Genomic DNA, 19,701 nt, shown 5'->3' on the forward strand with positions numbered 1-19,701 from the left:
CCCCACAAGTCACCCCATCTTGGATTCCCCTAGATGTCTAGTTTTCAAAAATGCGCAGGTTTGGTAGGTTTCCCTACGTGGTGGCTGAGCTAGAGGCCAAAATCCACAGCTAGGCACTTTGCAAAAAACAGGTCTGTTTTCTTTGGGAAAATGTGATGTGTCCACTTTGTGTTTTGGGGCATATCCTGTCGCGGGCTCTAGGCCTACCCACACAAGTGAGGTACCATTTTTATCGGGAGACTTGGGGGAATGCTGAGTGGAAGGAAATTCGTGGCTCCTCTCAGATTCCAGAACTTTCTGTCACCGAAATTTGAGGAAAAAGTGTTTTTATGGCCAGATTTTGAGGTTTGCAAAGGATTCTGGGTAACAGAACTTGGTGAGAGCCCTACAAGTCACCCCATCTTGGATTCCCCTAGATGTCTAGTTTTCAAAAATGCGCAGGTTTGGTAGGTTTCCCTAGGTGCCGGGTGAGCTAGAGGCCAAAATCCACAGCTAGGCACTCTGCAAAAAACAGGTCTGTTTTCTTTGGGAAAATGTGATGTGTCCACATTGTGTTTTGGGGCATATCCTGTCGTGGGTGCTAGGCCTACCCACACAAGTGAGGTACCATTTTTATCAAGAGACTTGGGGGAACGCTGGGTGGAAGGAAATTTGTGGCTCCTCTCAGATTCCAGAACTTTCTGTCACCAAAATGTGAGGAAAAAGTGTTTTTTGGCCAGATTTTGAGGTTTGCAAAGGATTCTGGGTAACAGAACCTGGTGAGAGCCCCACAAGTCACCCCATCTTGGATTCCCCTAGGTGTCTAGTTTTCAAAAATGGGCAGGTTTGGTAGGTTTCCCTACGTGGTGGCTGAGCTAGAGGCCAAACTCCACAGCTAGGCACTTTGCAAAAAACAGGTCTGTTTTCTTTGGGAAAATGTGATGTGTCCACTTTGTGTTTTGGGGCATATCCTGTCCCGGGCGCTAGGCCTACCCACACAAGTGAGGTACCATTTTTATCGGGAGACTTGGGGGAATGCTGAGTGGAAGGAAATTCGTGGCTCCTCTCAGATTCCAGAACTTTCTGTCACCGAAATTTGAGGAAAAAGTGTTTTTTTGGCCAGATTTTGAGGTTTGCAAAGGATTCTGGGTAACAGAACTTGGTGAGAGCCCCACAAGTCACCCCGTCTTGGATTCCCCTAGATGTCTAGTTTTCAAAAATGCGCAGGTTTGGTAGGTTTCCCTAGGTGCCGGGTGAGCTAGAGGCCAAAATCCACAGCTAGGCACTCTGCAAAAAACAGGTCTGTTTTCTTTGGGAAAATGTGATGTGTCCACATTGTGTTTTGGGGCATATCCTGTCGTGGGCGCTAGGCCTACCCACACAAGTGAGGTACCATTTTTATCAAGAGACTTGGGGGAACGCTGGGTGGAAGGAAATTTGTGGCTCCTCTCAGATTCCAGAACTTTCTGTCACCAAAATGTGAGGAAAAAGTGTTTTTTGGCCAGATTTTGAGGTTTGCAAAGGATTCTGGGTAACAGAACCTGGTGAGAGCCCCACAAGTCACCCCATCTTGGATTCCCCTAGGTGTCTAGTTTTAAAAAATGCACAGGTTTGGTAGGTTTCCTTAGGTGCCAGCTGAGCTAGAGGCCAAAATCCACAGCTAGGCACTTTGCAAAAAACAGGTCTGTTTTCTTTGGGAAAATGTGATGTGTCCACGTTGTGTTTTGGGGCATATCCTGTCCCGGGCGCTAGGCCTACCCACACAAGTGAGGTACCATTTTTATTGGGAGACTTGGGGGAACGCTAGGTGGAAGGAAATTTGTGGCTCCTCTCAGATTCCAGAACTTTCTGTCACCGAAATGTGAGGAAAAAGTGTTTTTTTGGCCAAATTTTGAAGTTGCAAAGGATTCTGGGTAACAGAAGCTGGTGAGAGCCCCACCAGTCACCCCATCTTGGATTCCCCTAGCAAATTCTGTTCTGGGTCAGATTTCTACATACTACCCTCATAACTCAATTGCAAGTGTAGGAAGGTAGCCTCTTTCTAGCCTTGTTACCCCCACTTATGGCCTGTTTGTGAGTGTATCAGGGTGTTTTCACTGTCTCACTGGGATCCTGCTAGCCAGGGCCCAGTGCTCATAGTGAAAACCCTATGTTGTCAGTGTGTTTCATATGTGTCACTGGGATCCTGCTAGCCAGGACCCCAGTGCTCATACGTTTGTGGCCTGTATGTGTTCCCTGTGTGGTGCCTAACTGTATCACTGAGGCTCTGCTAACCAGAACCTCAGGGTTTATGCTCTCTCTGCTTTTAAAATTGTCACTGCAGGCTAGTGACTAATTTGACCAATTCTGATTAGCACACTGGAACACCCTTATAATTCCATAGTATATGCTACCTAGGTACCCAGGGTATGGGGTTCCAGGAGATCCCTATGGGCTGCAGCATTTCTTTTGCCACCCATAGGGAGCTCAGACAATTCTTACCCGTTCTGTTCCCCCTGCTTCACTCTGATTTTCGGCCGTATTTGCACGGCACCCTAACTTTGCAGTTTTGAGAAAAGGACTATTTTAGTCTATAATCCATACATGTCTGCTCTTTCGCGTGTGCCTTGAGAAAGCCCCGGCAAATACATAGCCAGAGGGGGCGAAACACGTGTTGCTGATTCTCCTTTTTCCTTGGTTACTATATAATGTTTGGACCTTGGACCGCACTTCGTGTTTTGTTAACCAGTGACTGATTGTATAACTGGTCCTGCATTGTCGGCATAACAATAAAAACAATAATTTTCCAAGTGGGACTTCACCTTCTTTGCATACAATTCTTACACAGGACTGCCACTGCAGCCTGAGTGAAATAACGTCCACGTTATTTCACAGCCATTTTATACTGCACTTAAGTAACTTATAAGTCACCTATATGTCTAACCCTCACTTAGTGAAGGTTAGGTGCAAAGTTACTTAGTGTGTGGGCACCCTGACACTAGCCAAGGTGCCCCCACATTGTTCAGGGCAAATTCCCCAGACTCTGTGAGTGCGGGGACACCATTACATGCGTGCACTACATATAGGTCAATACCTATATGTAGCGTCACAATGGTAACTCCGAACATGGCCATGTAACATGTCTAGGATCATGGAATTGTCACCCCAATACCAATACCATTCTGGTATTGGGGGGGACAATTCCATGCATCCTGGGTCCCCTGCATAGAGCCCGGGTACTGCCAAACTAACTTTCCGGGGTTTTCTCTGCAGCTACCGCTGCTGCCAATCCCCAGACAGCTTTCTGCCCCCCTGGGGCTTGGGCAGCCAGGTCCCAGGAAGGCAGAACAAAGAATTTCCTCTGATAGAGGGTGTTACACCCTCTCCCTTTGGAAATAGGTGTGAAGGGCCTGGGAGGAGTAGCTTCTCCTGGCCTCTGGAAATGCTTTGAAGGGCACAGATGGGGCCCTCCTTGCATAAGCCAGTCTACACTGGTTCAGGGATCCCCCCAGCCCTGCTCTGGCGCGAAACTGGACAAAGGAAAGGGGAGTGACTACTCCCCTGGCCAGCACCTCCCAGGGGAGGTGCCCAGAGCTCCTCCAGTGTGTCCCAGACCTCTGCCATCTTGGATGCAGAGGTGTGAGGGCACAAAGGACAGCTCTAAGTGGCCAGTGCCAGCAGGTGATGTCAGAGACCCCTCCTGATAGGTGCTTACCTTTCTCTGTAGCCAATCCTCCTCTGTGGGCTATTTAGGGTCTCTCCTGTGGGTATCTCACCAGATAACGAATGCAAGAGCTCACCAGAGTTCCTCTGCACTTCCCTCTTTGACTTCTGCCAAGGATCAACTGCTGACTGCTCCAGGACGCCTGCATAACTGCAACAAAGTAGCAAGAAGACTACCAGCAACATTGTAGCGCCTCATCCTGCCGGCTTTCTCGACTGTTTCCTGGTGGTGCATGCTCTGAGGGCTGTCTGCCTTCACCCTGCACTGGAAGCCAAGAAGAAATCTCCTGTGGGTCGACGGAATATTCCCCCTGCTAACGCAGGCACCAAACTTCTGCATCACCAATCCTCTGGGTCCCCTCTCATCCTGACGAGCGTGGTCCCTGGAACACAGGAGCTGGGTCAAAGTGTCTTCGACAGTCCAGTGGCCCTTCTGTCCAAATTTGGTGGAGGTAAGTCCTTGCCTCCCCACGCCAGACAGTAATCCTCTGTACTGCGTGAACTGCAGCTGCTCGGGCTCCTGTGCACTTTTGCAAGACTTCCTTTGTGCACAGCCTAGCCCAGGTCCTCAGCACTCTGTCCTGCATTGCCCAACTCGCTGAGTTGGACTCCGACATCATGGGACCCTCTTTTGTTGCTCTGAGTCGACCGCCGTCCTCAGATCATCTAAGTGCCTGTTCAGGTGCTTCTGCGGGTGCTGCCTGCTTCTGCGTGGGCTCTCTGTTTTGCTGAGTGCCCCCTCTGTCTCCTTCTCCAAGGGGCGACCTCCTAGTCCTTCCTGGGCCCTGGCAGCACCCAAAATCCTCAACCGCGACTCTTGTAGCTAGCAAGGCTTGTTTGCGGTCTTTCTGCGTGGAAACAACTCTGCATCCTCCAACACGCCGTGGGACATCTTCTGACCAAAGGAGAAGTTCCTGGCACCTTCCTTTGTTGCAGAATCTTCGGCTTCTTCCACCCGGAGGCAGCTCTTTCGCACCTTCATCCGGGGTTTAGTGGGCTCCTGCCCCCCCAGACACTTGCGTGACTCTTGGACTTGGTCGCCTTCCTTTACAGGTCCTTGTAGGAGGCTGGCCTGGATTATACTGTAGTTGGTACCAAGGATACTTACACTCTGTGCCAGGTCCAGGTATCCCTTATTAGTGTAGAAGAGGTGTTTCTAGCAGCTTAGGCTGATAGAAGATAGCTCTGGCAAAGCAGCTTAGGCTGAACTAGGAGACATGCAAAGCTCCTACTATACCACTTGTATCATATGCACAATATCATAAGAAAACACAATATACAGAGTTACTAAAAATAAATGTACTTTATTTTTATGACAATATGCCACAAGTATCTCAGTGAGTACCCTCAGTAAGAAGGTAAGTACTATACACAAGATATATATATACACAAACCAAAATTAGGTAAGTAATAGCAAGAAAAGTAACGCAAACAGTGTAGGATTACAATAGATTGCAATAGGAGCACATAGGTATAGGGGCAACACAAACCATATACTCCAAAAGTGGAATGCGAACCACGAATGGACCCCAGACCTATGTGAGCTTGTAGAGGGTCGCTGGGACTGTAAGGAAACAGTGAGGGTTAGAAAAATACCCCACCCCAAGACCCTGAAAAGTAGGAGTAAGTACACCTACTACCCCCAGAGAGCACAGAAGTCGTGATAGGGGGATTCTGCAGGAAGAACAAACACCAGCAATGCAACAACAGTGGATTTCCATACCTGTGTACCTGTAAGACAAGGGGACCAAGTCCAATAGTCGCGACAGTGTCGAGAGTGGGCAAGAGCCCAGGAAATGCCAGCTGGAGATGCAAGGAAGCTGCCACCGGTTGGAAGAAGCTTGGAGTTCTGCAAGAAAGAAGAGGACTAGGGACTTCTCCTTTGGAAGATGGATGGCCCACATCGCGATGAAGCTTGCAGAGGTGTTTCTGTGCAGAATGACCACCAACAAGCCTTGCTAGCTGCAAGAGTCGCTTTAGAGGTTTTTGGGTGCTGCAAGGGCCCAGGAGGGACCAGGATGTTGCCACTTGGAGGAGGAGACAGAGGGGGCGCTCAGCAACTCGGAGAGCCCTCACGGAAGCAGGCAGCACCCGCAGAAGTGCCCCAACAGGCACTTGGAAAAAGAGTGAACCGGAGTCCACGCGAAGTTACAAATGGGAGCCCCACGACGTCTGATGCCAACTCAGCGAGCTGGGCACTGCAGGACGGAGAGCTGGGGACCCAGGCTAGGCTGTGCATGAAGGAAATCCTGGAAGAGTGCACAGGAGCCAGAGAAGCTGCAAATCACGGGCAACACAGCTTTGCAGTCTAGCGTTGGGAGGCAAGGACTAACCTCCACCAAACTTGGACTGAAGAGTCACTGGACTGTGGGAGTCACTTGGACAGAGTTGCTGTGTGCCAGGGACCACGCTCGTCAGGATGAGAGGGGACCCAGAGGACCAGTGATGCAGTATTTTGGTGCCTGCGTTAGCAGGGGGAAGATTCCGTCGACCCACAGGAGATTTCTTCGGAGCTTCTAGTGCAGGGTGAAGGCAGGCTACCCCCAGAGCATGCACCACCTGGAAACAGTCAAGAAACCGGCAGGATGAGGCACTACAATGTTGCTGGTAGTCCTCTTGCTACTTTGTTGCAGTTTTGCAGGCGTCCTGGAGCAGTCAGCGGTCGATCCTTTGGTAGAAGGTGAAGAGGGAGATGCAGAGGAACTCTGATGAGCTCTTGCATTCGTTATCTGCAGAATTCCCCAAAGCAGAGACCCTAAATAGCCAGAAAAGGAGGTTTGGCTACCAGGTTAGGAGGATTGGCTACCAAGAGAGGTAAAAGCCTATCAGAAGGAGCCTCTGACGTCACCTGCTGGCACTGGCCACTCAGAGCAGTCCAGTGTGCCAGCAACACCTCTGAATCCAAGATGGCAGAGGTCTGCGGCACACTGGAGAAGCTCTGTGCACCTCCCCTGGGAGGTGCAGGTCAGGGGAGTGGTCACTCCCCTTTCCTTTGTCCAGTTTCGCGCCAGAGCTGGGCTGGGGGATCCCTGAACCGGTGTAGACTGGCTTATGCAGAGATGGGCAGCATCTGTGCCCATCAAAGCATTTCCAGAGGCTGGGGAAGGCTACTCCTCCCCAGCCTTTCTAACCTTTTCCAAAGGGAGAGGGTGTAAAACCCTCTCTCTGAGGAAGTCCTTTGTTCTGCCTTCCTGGGCCAGGGCTGCCTGAACCCCAGGGGGGCAGAAACCTGTTAGAGGGGTTGGCAGCAGCTGCAGTGAAAACCCCAGAAAGGCAGTTTGGCAGTACCCCGATTTCTGTGCTAGAGACCCGGGGGATCATGGAATGGTCTCCCCAATACCAGAATGGTATTGGGGTGACAATTCCATGATCTTAGACATGTTACATGGCCATGTTCGGAGTTACCATTGTGACGCTACACATAGGTAGTGCCCTATGTGTAGGGCACGCGTGTAATGGTGTCCCTGCACTCACAAAGTCCGGGGAAATTGCCCTGAACAATGTGGGGGCACCTTGGCTAGTGCCAGGGTGCCCACACACTAAGTAACTTTTCACCCAACCTTCACCCAGTGAAGGTTAGACATATAGGTGACTTATAAGTTACTTATGTGCAGTGTAAAATGGCTGTGAAATAATGTGGGCATTATTTCACTCAGGCTGCAGTGGCAGTCCTGTGTAAGAATTGTCAGAGTTCCCTATGGGTGGCAAAAGAAATGCTGCAGCCCATAGGGATCTCCTGGAACCCCAATACCCTGGGTACCTCAGTACCATATACAAGGGAATTATATGGGTGTACCAGTATGCCAATGTGAATTAGTAAATTTAGTCCCTAGCCTGTTAGTGACAAATTTGGAAAGCAGAGGGAGCATAACCACTGAGGTTCTGGTTAGCAGAGCCTCAGTGAGACAGTTAGGCACCACACGGGGAACACATATAGGCCACAATCTTATGAGCACTTGGGTCCTGGCTAGCAGGATCCCAGTGACACATAACAAACACACTGACAACATAGGGTTTTCACTATGAGCACTGGGACCTGGCTAGCAGGATCCCAGTGAGACAGTGAAAACACCCTGACATATACTCACAAACAGACCAAAAGTGGGGGTAACAAGGCTAGAAAGTGGCTACTTTCCTACAGTCCTCAGGTCCAGGAATCCGTCTTCAGTGTTGTGCAGTCAGTTGTTGTCCTTGCAGAATCCCGTATCTTGACTTTACTACCTTTCTGGGGAAGTAGGGTAACTTTACTCCTACTTTTCAGGGTCTTGGGTGGGGAATCTTGGACACCCTTAGTGTTTTCTTACACTCCTAGCGATCCTCTACACACTACACTAGGCCTGGGGTCCATTTGTGGTTCGCATTCCACTTTTGGAGTATATGGTTTGTGTTGCCCCTAGGCCTATTTCTCCCTATTGCATTCTATTGTGTTCTACATTTTTTGCACTACTTTTCTAACTGTTACTTACCTAATTTTGGTTTGTGTGTGTATATTTTGTGTATATTACTTACCTCCTAAGGGGATATATCCTCTGAGATACTTTTGGCATATTGGGGGTCATTTTGACCTTGGCGGACGGCGGAGGCCGTCCGCCAAGGTACCGCCGCTGAATGACCGCACCGCCGTCAAAAGACCGCAGCGGCCATTCAGACATTTCCTCTGGGCCGGCGGGCGCTCTCCAAAAGAGCGCCCGCCGGCCCAGAGGAAATGCCCCTGCAACGAGGACGCCGGCTCAGAATTGAGCCGGCGTAGTTGCAGGGGTGCGACGGGTGCAGTTGCACCCGTCGCGTATTTCAGTGTCTGCAAAGCAGACACTGAAATACTTTGCGGGGCCCTCTTACGGGGGCCCCTGCAGTGCCCATGCCATGGGCATGGGCACTGCAGGGGCCCCCAGGAGCCCCGCGGCACCCCCTACCGCCATCCTGTTCCTGGCAGGAGACCCGCCAGGAACAGGATGGTGGTAGGGGGTGTCAGAATCCCCATGGCTGCGGAGCGCGCTCCGCAGCCATGGAGGATTCACAAGGGCAGTGGTAAACCGGCGGGAGACCGCCGGTTTACCCTTTCTGGCCGCGGCTGAACCGCCGCAGTCAGAATGCCCTCGGGAGCACCGCCAGCCTGTTGGCGGTGCTCCCGTGGTCGGTGACCCTGGCGGTCACCGGCCGCCAGGGTCAGAATGACCCCCATTGTCACTAAAATAAAGTACCTTTATTTTTAGTAAATCTGAGTATTGTGTTTTCTTATGATATAGTACTAAGTGATATAAGTGGTATAGTGGGAGCTTTGCATGTCTCCTAGTTCAGCCTAAGCTGCTCTGCTATAGCTACCCCTATCAGCCTAAGCTGCTAGAACACCTCTAACATACTAATAAGGGATAACTGGTACCCACTATAAGCCAGGCCAGCCTCCTACAGTAAGTGACTGGGTCCCTGTCAGATATGTTAACTCTAAAGATAGGAATAAGCTGGGGATGTCCCCTCTGTCTGTTGTTTTTTATGGAAATTGAAGAACCTTTACCAAACTGGATCAGAAGAGATGCACTGATAGAGCCCTCAATAGGGCAAGAGAATATCATTGTACACTGATAGTATCCTTCCGGTCAACACAGACCCCCACAACATGTTTGGAGAAAATGGGAAATAACTCTGGATTCATCATTAATTGGCATTAATGGTACAATATTGTTTATCATTCTGGAATCAAACAACAGACTATGCCTTCCCTTTCCCAGTAAGTGACGGATACACCAATTAGGTCATCTGTGTCACTAAAATGTGGAAGAATTCCACAGGTGTAATCGATATAACGCCTTCTCTGAGTTTCAGCAAACGCTGGCGATTGCGTCCTTCCTCATATTTACGCAATATCCACACTTCACAGCGCGCCTTATTGGGCACCTGAGAATTTTTTCCAAAGGGTTGATGCAAAAGTTCAACGCTTATAGAGGGTCCTTCACGAATCGCTGTAGATTCATTGACATATGGAGTGCATGATGGGCGAATCTCACTGCCGGTTATAAAGAAGGATTTTTACGCGTCCCATCTATTGGTAATAAATGACCGTGTTGTGGTTGAGGATGGCTACCAAATAGCGCTGTTAAGGCACTACAACACCAGAGGGTGTGCTGCAACTCACAGCCAGAGTGATGCAAGTGAATAGGATGGCCTCCAGGAAGAGAGGGTGAGAAATTAAATTAACAGGTTTTAGACCTCTCTGGATAAGGAGGGATGAGGGAAAATGGGAATTTTGTGTGGTTATCATAGTTGGAGGTTGGTAGGAATCTCCTCTCTGGGAACTGTCTGATGATCCAACAGACAACACCCATCAGAGAAGTTCAGCCTGGAGCATACGGGAATGTTCTAGTTGCTAAACTTATTCACCTTTTGCGAGTCCATACCTGGGATAAATCCCAAAGACGAGACAAAGCTCTGCTACTACATATGATGCTGTCGCAGCAACTGGTTGTGTAGGCAGTCACTATAGCCCATATATATACTCTGTTTGCGCCGGATTTGCGTAATTTATTTTGGCGCAAACCCAACTCCATATTTATATTTTGGCGCTAGACCCGTCCAGCACCAAAGTTATGGAGTTTGAGTCATTTTTTGTACGTGAAATCCTACCTTGCGCTAATGACATGCAAGGTAGGCGTTCCCGTGCAAAGAATGACTCTAAGGCATGTGCACCTTATTTATCCTCCGGTGTGTCAAAATGATGCACAGGAGGAAGCGGGCCTTAAAACAAGGCGCCCAGCCGGATTTGCGCTGTTTTTTTAACGCCTGGGTCAGGGCAGGCGTTAAGGGACCTGTGGGCTCATTTCTATGGTGGGAGACCATGGAAGCAGTCCACAGGTGCCCTTCCCTGCACCCAGGGACACCCCCTGCCACCCTCGCCCACCCCTGGAGGACACCCATGGATGGGGGGACCCATCCATGGTGAGTGCAGGTAAGTATCATTGTTTTTTTTTAAAGTGGCATTGGGGGGCCTAACCTGGGCCCCCCTACATGCCACTGTGCCCAATGGCCATGCCCAGGGGACAAAAGTCCCCTGGGCATGGCCATTGGGCAGGGGGGCATGACTCCTGTCTTTGCTAAGACAGGAGTCATTTCCTTGGGGGTTGTGCGCCAAAAAATGGCGCTAGTCAGGTTTGAGCCAATATTTTTGACTCTAACCTGACTTGCATCATTCTTTGGCGCACAACCCCCAGTCTTCCCTTCGCCTCTGCTGCCCTGTTACCGTCATTTATTTTGACGCTAACCAGGTCGCAGTGCCAGCTAACATTATTCCATAAATAAGGCACCCGGCTGGCGCTTTGCAATGGCATTAGCCAGCGGTAAACTTTTTGACGCAAATCTGCGCTAGCGCTGATTTGTGTAAAAAAGTATAAATATGGGCCTATTGTAGGAGGCTGGAGTGGCTTGTAGTGAGTACCAAGGGGTACTTGCACCTTGCACCAGGCCCAGTTATCCCTTATTAGTGTATAGGGTGTCTAGCAGCTTAGGCTGATAGATAATGGTAGCTTAGCAGAGCAGCTTAGGCTGAACTAGGAGACGTGTGAAGCTACTACAGTACCACCTAGTGTCATATGCACAATATCATAAGAAAACACAATACACAGTTATACTAAAAATAAAGGGACTTTATTTTTATGACAATATGCCAAAGTATCTTAGAGTGTACCCTCAGTGAGAGGATAGGAAATATACACAAGATATATATACACAATAGCAAAAATATGCAGTATAGTCTTAGAAAACAGTGCAAACAATGTATAGTTACAATAGGATGCAATGGGGACACATAGGGATAGGGGCAACACAAACTATATACTCCAAAAGTGGAATGCGAACCACGAATGGACCCCAAACCTATGTGACCTTGTAGAGGGTCGCTGGGACTATTAGAAAATAGTGAGAGTTAGAAAAATAACCCTCCCCAAGACCCTGAAAAGTGAGTGCAAAGTGCACTAAAGTTCCCCTAAGGATAAAGAAGTCGTGTTAGAGGAATAATGCAGGAAAGACACAAACCAACAATGCAACAACGATGGATTTCCAATCTAGAGTACCTGTGGAACAAGGGGACCAAGTCCAAAAGTCACAAGCAAGTCGGAGATGGGCATATGCCCAGGAAATGCCAGCTGTGGATGCAAGGAAGCTTCTACTGGACAGAAGAAGCTGAGGTTTCTGCAGGAACGAAAAGGGCTAGAGACTTCCCCTTTGGTGGACGGATCCCTCTCGCCGTGGAGAGTCGTGCAGAAGTGTTTTCCCGCTGAAAGAACGCCAACAAGCCTTGCTAGCTGCAAATCGTGCGGTTAGCGTGTTTGGACGCTGCTGTGGCCCAGGAGGGACCAGGAGGTCGCAAATTGGACCAGGAGGTAGAGGGAACGTCGAGCAAGACAAGGAGCCCTCTTAGCAGCAGGTAGCACCCGGAGAAGTGCCAGAAACAGGCACTACGAAGATGCGTGAAACGGTGCTCACCCGAAGTTACACAAAGGAGTCCCACGTCGCCGGAGACCAACTTAGAAAGTCGTGCAATGCAGGTTAGAGTGCCGTGGACCCAGGCTTGGCTGTGCACAAAGGATTTCCGCCGGAAGTGCACAGGGGCCGGAGTAGCTGCGAAAGTCGCGGTTCCCAGCAATGCAGCCTAGCGAGGTGAGGCAAGGACTTACCTCCACCAAACTTGGACTGAAGAGTCACTGGACTGTGGGGGTCACTTGGACAGAGTTGCTGGATTCGAGGGACCTCGCTCGTCGTGCTGAGAGGAGACCCAAGGGACCGGTAATGCAGCTTTTTGGTGCCTGCGGTTGCAGGGGGAAGATTCCGTCGACCCACGGGAGATTTCTTCGGAGCTTCTAGTGCAGAGAGGAGGCAGACTACCCCCACAGCATGCACCACCAGGAAAACAGTCGAGAAGGCGGCAGGATCAGCGTTACAGAGTTGCAGTAGTCGTCTTTGCTACTATGTTGCAGTTTTGCAGGCTTCCAGCGCAGTCAGCAGTCGATTCCTTGGCAGAAGGTGAAGAGAGAGATGCAGAGGAACTCGGATGAGCTCTTGCATTCGTTATCTCAGGAATCCCAAGAGACAGAGACCCTAAATAGCCAGAAAAGAGGGTTTGGCTACCTAGGAGAGAGGATAGGCTAGCAACACCTGAAGAAGCCTATCAGAAGGAGTCTCTGACGTCACCTGATGGCACTGGCCACTCAGAGCAGTCCAGTGTGCCAGCAGCACCTCTGTTTCCAAGATGGCAGAGGTCTGGAGCACACTGGAGGAGCTCTGGGCACCTCCCAGGGGAGGTACAGGTCAGGGGAGTGGTCACTCCCCTTTCCTTTGTCCAGTTTCGCGCCAGAGCAGGGCTAAGGGGTCCCTGAACCGGTGTAGACTGGCTTATGCAGAAATGGGCACCAAATGTGCCCATGAAAGCATTTCCAGAGGCTGGGGGAGGCTACTCCTCCCCTGCCTTCACACCATTTTCCAAAGGGAGAGGGTGTAACACCCTCTCTCAGAGGAAGTCCTTTGTTCTGCCATCCTGGGCCAGGCCTGGCTGGACCCCAGGAGGGCAGAAGCCTGTCTGAGGGGTTGGCAGCAGCAGCAGCTGCAGTGAAACCCCAGGAAAGGCAGTTTGGCAGTACCAGGGTCTGTGCTACAGACCACTGGGATCATGGGATTGTGCCAACTATGCCAGGATGGCATAGAGGGGGCAATTCCATGATCATAGACATGTTACATGGCCATATTCGGAGTTACCATTGTGAAGCTACATATAGGTAGTGACCTATATGTAGTGCACGCGTGTAATGGTGTCCCCGCACTCACAAAGTCCGGGGAATTGGCCCTGAACAATGTGGGGGCACCTTGGCTAGTGCCAGGGTGCCCTCACACTAAGTAACTTTGCACCTAACCTTTACCAGGTAAAGGTTAGACATATAGGTGACTTATAAGTTACTTAAGTGAAGTGTAAAATGGCTGTGAAATAACGTGGACGTTATTTCACTCAGGCTGCAGTGGCAGGCCTGTGTAAGAATTGTCAGAGCTCCCTATGGGTGGCAAAAGAAATGCTGCAGCCCATAGGGATATCCTGGAACCCCAATACCCTGGGTACCTCAGTACCATATACTAGGGAATTATAAGGGTGTTCCAGTAAGCCAATGTAAATTGGTAAAATTGGTCACTAGCCTGTTAGTGACAATTTGGAAAGAAATGAGAGATTATAACCACTGAGGTTCTGATTAGCAGAGCCTCAGTGAGACAGTTAGGCACTACACAGGGAACACATACATATAGGCCACACACTTATGAGCACTGGGGTCCTGACTAGCAGGGTCCCAGTGACACATAACAAATATACTGAAAACATAGGGTTTTCACTATGAGCCCTGGGCCCTGGCTAGCAGGATCCCAGTGAGACAGTGAAAACACCCTGACATGCACTCACAAACAGGCCAAAAGTGGGGGTAACAAGGCTAGAAAGAGGCTACTTTCTCACACAACCCCCCCCCCCCAAACGAAGGACAATAAGGCTAACCTTGGCCAGTTGAGACTTTATTGTCTAAGTGGTGATAAGTAGAGAGTAGCTCTGCAATAGACTGGTTACTCCCTTTATCATCCACTATATGGTTACTTCCCTGTGGGGATGTAAACCACCCTGCTTGAAGTGTTTTAGCTAAGCAACAATGTGAAGATGTATTTTCAGAGTTTCTATCAGTAAGTTTTCGTTTAGAGCAGTGGGAATTGTCCACTGAACCTATTTGTAGTGATGGAAATGCCAGACAGGGATGCTGTCTCAGAAAAGCCATAGCTGGGCAAAACTTTTGTCCATATGGCAGGAAGAGAGAACAAGGATGCTGTTTCTCTTGAGTTGGAGCAGGGCAGGGATGCTGTCCTATGAGCTCCACACTAGGGCAGGGATGCTGTCCTAAGTGTTGTGAGGCAGTGCAGGGTTTCTGCACTAAAGTTTCTGTGGGAGGGTTGGAGGGATGCTCCATGTTAACTAAAATGGTGCTCTTTTTCTCACCAATATTAGTTATCCCACAGAGAGGTACTTCTACCTCAGGGAGTCCAGCTTTGCCAGCTGATGATTCCCTTGGAACAGGTGCCACCCCAGGAGAGGTTTCTCCCACCACAGGAATGGTATCCTGAATGGTAGGGTGGTTAGGGGATACTGTGATACCCTTTTTACCTGTTGATGGAGAGGGATCCTGAGTTTTCAGGCCTTCTCTCCTTTGCTTTTTCATTTCAGTAGAAATGAGAGGGAACAATTCCTCAGGGATGCCCAGCATGGCTGCATGGGCATAAAACTCTACATCAGCCCAACCTGAGGCCTCTAGGTCATTACCTAAGAGACAGTCTACAGGTAAGCTAGGTGATACCACCACCTGCTTAGGGCCAGTAACTCCACCCCAACTAAACTGAATTATAGCTAAGGGAAGAAACTTAGTGGAGTTATGGACATCAATAATCTTATACTGTTGTCCAATGATGTGTTGATCAGGGTGCACTAGGTTTTCAGTCACCAAAGTGATACTGGCACCTGTGTCCCTGTAGGCCAAGGCCTCAACACCATTTATTGAAACTGTCTGCTTGTACTTATCCATTGTAAGGGGACAAGCAGCCAGTGTGGCAAGGCCAATGCCACTAGGTGTGACAGAAACTGTCATGGGACTGACTACCCCAGTTTCTACTATGGACCCATAAGTGAACCCAACTACACCCTTAACTTGACTGTTGCCAGCAGTCCCACCACTAGTACCACTACTGCTAGGGGCACTAGAGCTTGATGTATTAGTGGTGGTAGGCTCAGGGGGTTTACCTGGACAGGACTTATCCCCTGGCCTATGGCCTCTGTTTTTACACACAAAGCACCAAGGCTTTTTAAATTGTGTAGGTTGAGAAGAAGAGGAAGAATTTGTTTTATCCCCACCCCCTGAAGAGTGTTTAAGATTTGAAGTGGGATCTTTGGTTTTACCCTTATCCCCATGCTTATCTTTAGATTTTTCACCATCTTTCTTCTTATTGTTCTCTTTGTCACCCCCTGTATGAACTTTTCTGTTCACCCTTGTTCTGACCCATTTGTCTGCCTTCTTTCCCAATTCTTGGGGAGAGGTCAGATCAGAGTCCACCAAGTACTGGTGCAACAAATCAGACACACAATTATTAAGAATATGCTCTCTCAGGATCAAGTTATACAGGCTGTCATAATCAGTAACTTTACTGCCATGTAACCACCCCTCCAAGGCCTTCACTGAATGGTCAATGAAATCAACCCAGTCTTGTGAAGACTCCTTTTTGGTCTCTCTGAACTTTATCCTGTATTGTTCAGTGGTTAAGCCATAACCATCCAGGAGGGCATTCTTAAGAACTGTAAAATTATTGGCATCACTTTCTTTCACAGTAAGGAGCCTATCCCTACTTTTTCCACTAAATGATAGCCATAGGATAGCAGCCCACTGCCTTTGAGGGACATCCTGTACAACACAGGCCCTCTCAAGTGCAGCAAACCACTTGTTAATGTTATCCCCCTCCTTATAAGGGGGAACTATCTTATGCAGATTCCTGGAATCATGCTCTTTTGCAGGATGACTATGGGGAATACTGCTGCTGCCACCATGGGTTTCAAAACCCAACTTCTGTCTTTCCTTCTCTAGTTCTAAAGACTGTCTATCCAAATCCAGCTGTTGCTTTTTAAGCTTCAGTCTGGTTTGTTCCACCCTCAACTTATTGAGTTCCCTTTCTAACATTCTGTCATCAGGGTTGGTGGGAGGGACATTTCTAGATACAGAAGTATGAGGAGAATGGACAGAAGGAGACCTGTCCCTTACAGAGGGCACCCTAACAGCTTGGCTGACAGTGTAATGTGAGAGCACACCATCTGTATGATGTGACTCCACCTCAGTACCAACTATGCTAGACTGTCTAGTAATGGTCAGGCTAGGAAGTTTCTTTCCTGAATCTTTTCCTGGGGGAGTCCCTGGATCAGATTGGGAACCATTAGCTACTTTTTCAACAGATGGGGCACTTTTAGCCTTATCCTGTTCTCTAAGCATGTTAAGTAACAATTCCAAGGAAGGATTCTTCCCTACACTCAAACCTCTCTCTACACAGAGACTCATTGCTCCTTTCCAGCTAAGGTGGTCATATGCAAGTTTGGACAGATCAACATTTTGGCCTGTGCCAGACATTTTTAGAGAGAGTTAAAGTGATAGAAAAAGAGAAAAAAGTTTTCAGAACTTTTAGAAAGACAGAAAAAAAACTTTTAAAACTTTTTAGAACTTTTTAGAAAGTTTAGAAGTACTTTTCAGCACTTAGAAAAGAGTGAAAAGAGGAAATGCAAAACCTTTTGGTTATGTGTATATACACTGAACTTCTTTTGTATATTTTTCTCTTATGAAAAGTACAATGACAAGAGTGGCAAGTAGTCTCAAAGCACTGATCCCACCGCTGCACAGCCAATGTAGGAGGCTGGACTGGCTTGTAGTGAGTACCAAGGGGTACTTGCACCTTGCACCAGGCCCAGTTATCCCTTATTAGTGTATAGGGTGTCTAGCAGCTTAGGCTGATAGATAATGGTAGCTTAGCAGAGCAGCTTAGGCTGAACTAGGAGACGTGTGAAGCTACTACAGTACCACCTAGTGTCATATGCACAATATCATAAGAAAACACAATACACAGTTATACTAAAAATAAAGGGACTTTATTTTTATGACAATATGCCAAAGTATCTTAGAGTGTACCCTCAGTGAGAGGATAGGAAATATACACAAGATATATATACACAATAGCAAAAATATGCAGTATAGTCTTAGAAAACAGTGCAAACAATGTATAGTTACAATAGGATGCAATGGGGACACATAGGGATAGGGGCAACACAAACCATATACTCCAAAAGTGGAATGCGAACCACGAATGGACCACAAACCTATGTGACCTTGTAGAGGGTCGCTGGGACTATTAGAAAATAGTGAGAGTTAGAAAAATAACCCTCCCCAAGACCCTGAAAAGTGAGTGCAAAGTGCACTAAAGTTCCCCTAAGGATAAAGAAGTCATGTTAGAGGAATAATGCAGGAAAGACACAAACCAACAATGCAACAACGATGGATTTCCAATCTAGGGTACCTGTGGAACAAGGGGACCAAGTCCAAAAGTCACAAGCAAGTCGGAGATGGGCTTATGCCCAGGAAATGCCAGCTGTGGATGCAGGGAAGCTTCTACTGGACAGAAGAAGCTGAGGTTTCTGCAGGAACAAAAAGGGCTAGAGACTTCCCCTTTGGTAGACGGATCCCTCTCGCCGTGGAGAGTCGTGCAGAAGTGTTTTCCCGCCGAAAGAACGCCAACAAGCCTTGCTAGCTGCAAATCGTGTGGTTAGCGTTTTTGGACGCTGCTGTGGCCCAGGAGGGACCAGGAGGTCGCAAATTGAACCAGGAGGTAGAGGGGACGTCGAGCAAGACAAGGAGCCCTCTTAGCAGCAGGTAGCACCCGGAGAAGTGCCAGAAACAGGCACTACGAGGATGCGTGAAACGGGGCTCACCCAAGTTACACAAAGGAGTCCCACGTCGCCGGAGACCAACTTAGAAAGTTGTGCAATGCAGGTTAGAGTGCCGTGGACCCAGGCTTGGCTGTGCACAAAGGATTTCCGCCGGAAGTGCACAGGGGCCGGAGTAGCTGCAAAAGTCGCGGTTTTCAGCAATGCAGCGTAGCGAGGTGAGGCAAGGACTTACCTCCACCAAACTTGGACTGAAGAGTCACTGGACTGTGGGGGTCACTTGGACAGAGTTTCTGGATTCGAGGGACCTCGCTCGTCGTGCTGAGAGGAGACCCAAGGGACCGGTAATGCAGCTTTTTGGTGCCTGCGGTTGCAGGGGGAAGATTCCGTCGACCCACGGGAGATTTCTTCAGAGCTTCTAGTGCAGGGAGGAGGTAGACTACCCCCACAGCATGCACCACCAGGAAAACAGTCGAGAAGGCGGCAGGATCAGCGTTACAGAGTTGCAGTAGTCGTCTTTGCTACTATGTTGCAGTTTTGCAGCCTTCCAGCGCGGTCAGCAGTCGATTCCTTGGCAGAAGGTGAAGAGAGAGATGCAGAGGAACTCGGATGAGCTCTTGCATTCGTTATCTCAGGAATCCCAAGAGACAGAGACCCTAAATAGCCAGAAAAGAGGGTTTGGCTACCTAGGAGAGAGGATAGGCTAGCAACACCTGAAGGAGCCTATCAAAAGGCGTCTCTGACGTCACCTGATGGCACTGGCCACTCAGAGCAGTCCAGTGTGCCAGCAGCACCTCTGTTTCCAAGATGGCAGAGGTCTGGAGCACACTGGAGGATCTCTGGGCACCTCCCAGGGGAGGTACAGGTCAGGGGAGTGGTCACTCCCCTTTCCTTTGTCCAGTTTCGCGCCAGAGCAGGGCTAAGGGGTCCCTGAACCGGTGTAGACTGGCTTATGCAGAAATGGGCACCAAATGTGCCCATGAAAGCATTTCCAGAGGCTGGGGGAGGCTACTCCTCCCCTGCCTTCACACCATTTTCCAAAGGGAGAGGGTGTAACACCCTCTCTCAGAGGAAGTCCTTTGTTCTGCCATCCTGGGCCAGGCCTGGCTGGACCCCAGGAGGGCAGAAGCCTGTCTGAGGGGTTGGCAGCAGCTGCAGTGAAACCCTAGGAAAGGCAGTTTGGCAGTACCAGGGTCTGTGCTACAGACCACTGGGATCATGGGATTGTGCTAACTATGCCAGGATGGCATAGAGGGGGCAATTCCATGATCATAGACATGTTACATGGCCATATTCGGAGTTACCATTGTGAAGCTACATATAGGTAGTGACCTATATGTAGTGCACGCGTGTAATGGTGTCCCCGCACTCACAAAGTCCGGGGAATTGGCCCTGAAAAATGTGGGGGCACCTTGGCTAGTGCCAGGGTGCCCTCACACTAAGTAACTTTGCACCTAACCTTTACCAGGTAAAGGTTAGACATATAGGTGACTTATAAGTTACTTAAGTGCAGTGTAAAATGGCTGTGAAATAACGTGGACGTTATT

The sequence above is a fragment of the Pleurodeles waltl genome, chromosome 4_1 (genome assembly GCF_031143425.1).
Source record: "Pleurodeles waltl isolate 20211129_DDA chromosome 4_1, aPleWal1.hap1.20221129, whole genome shotgun sequence".
NCBI classification, from domain to species: domain Eukaryota; kingdom Metazoa; phylum Chordata; class Amphibia; order Caudata; family Salamandridae; genus Pleurodeles; species Pleurodeles waltl.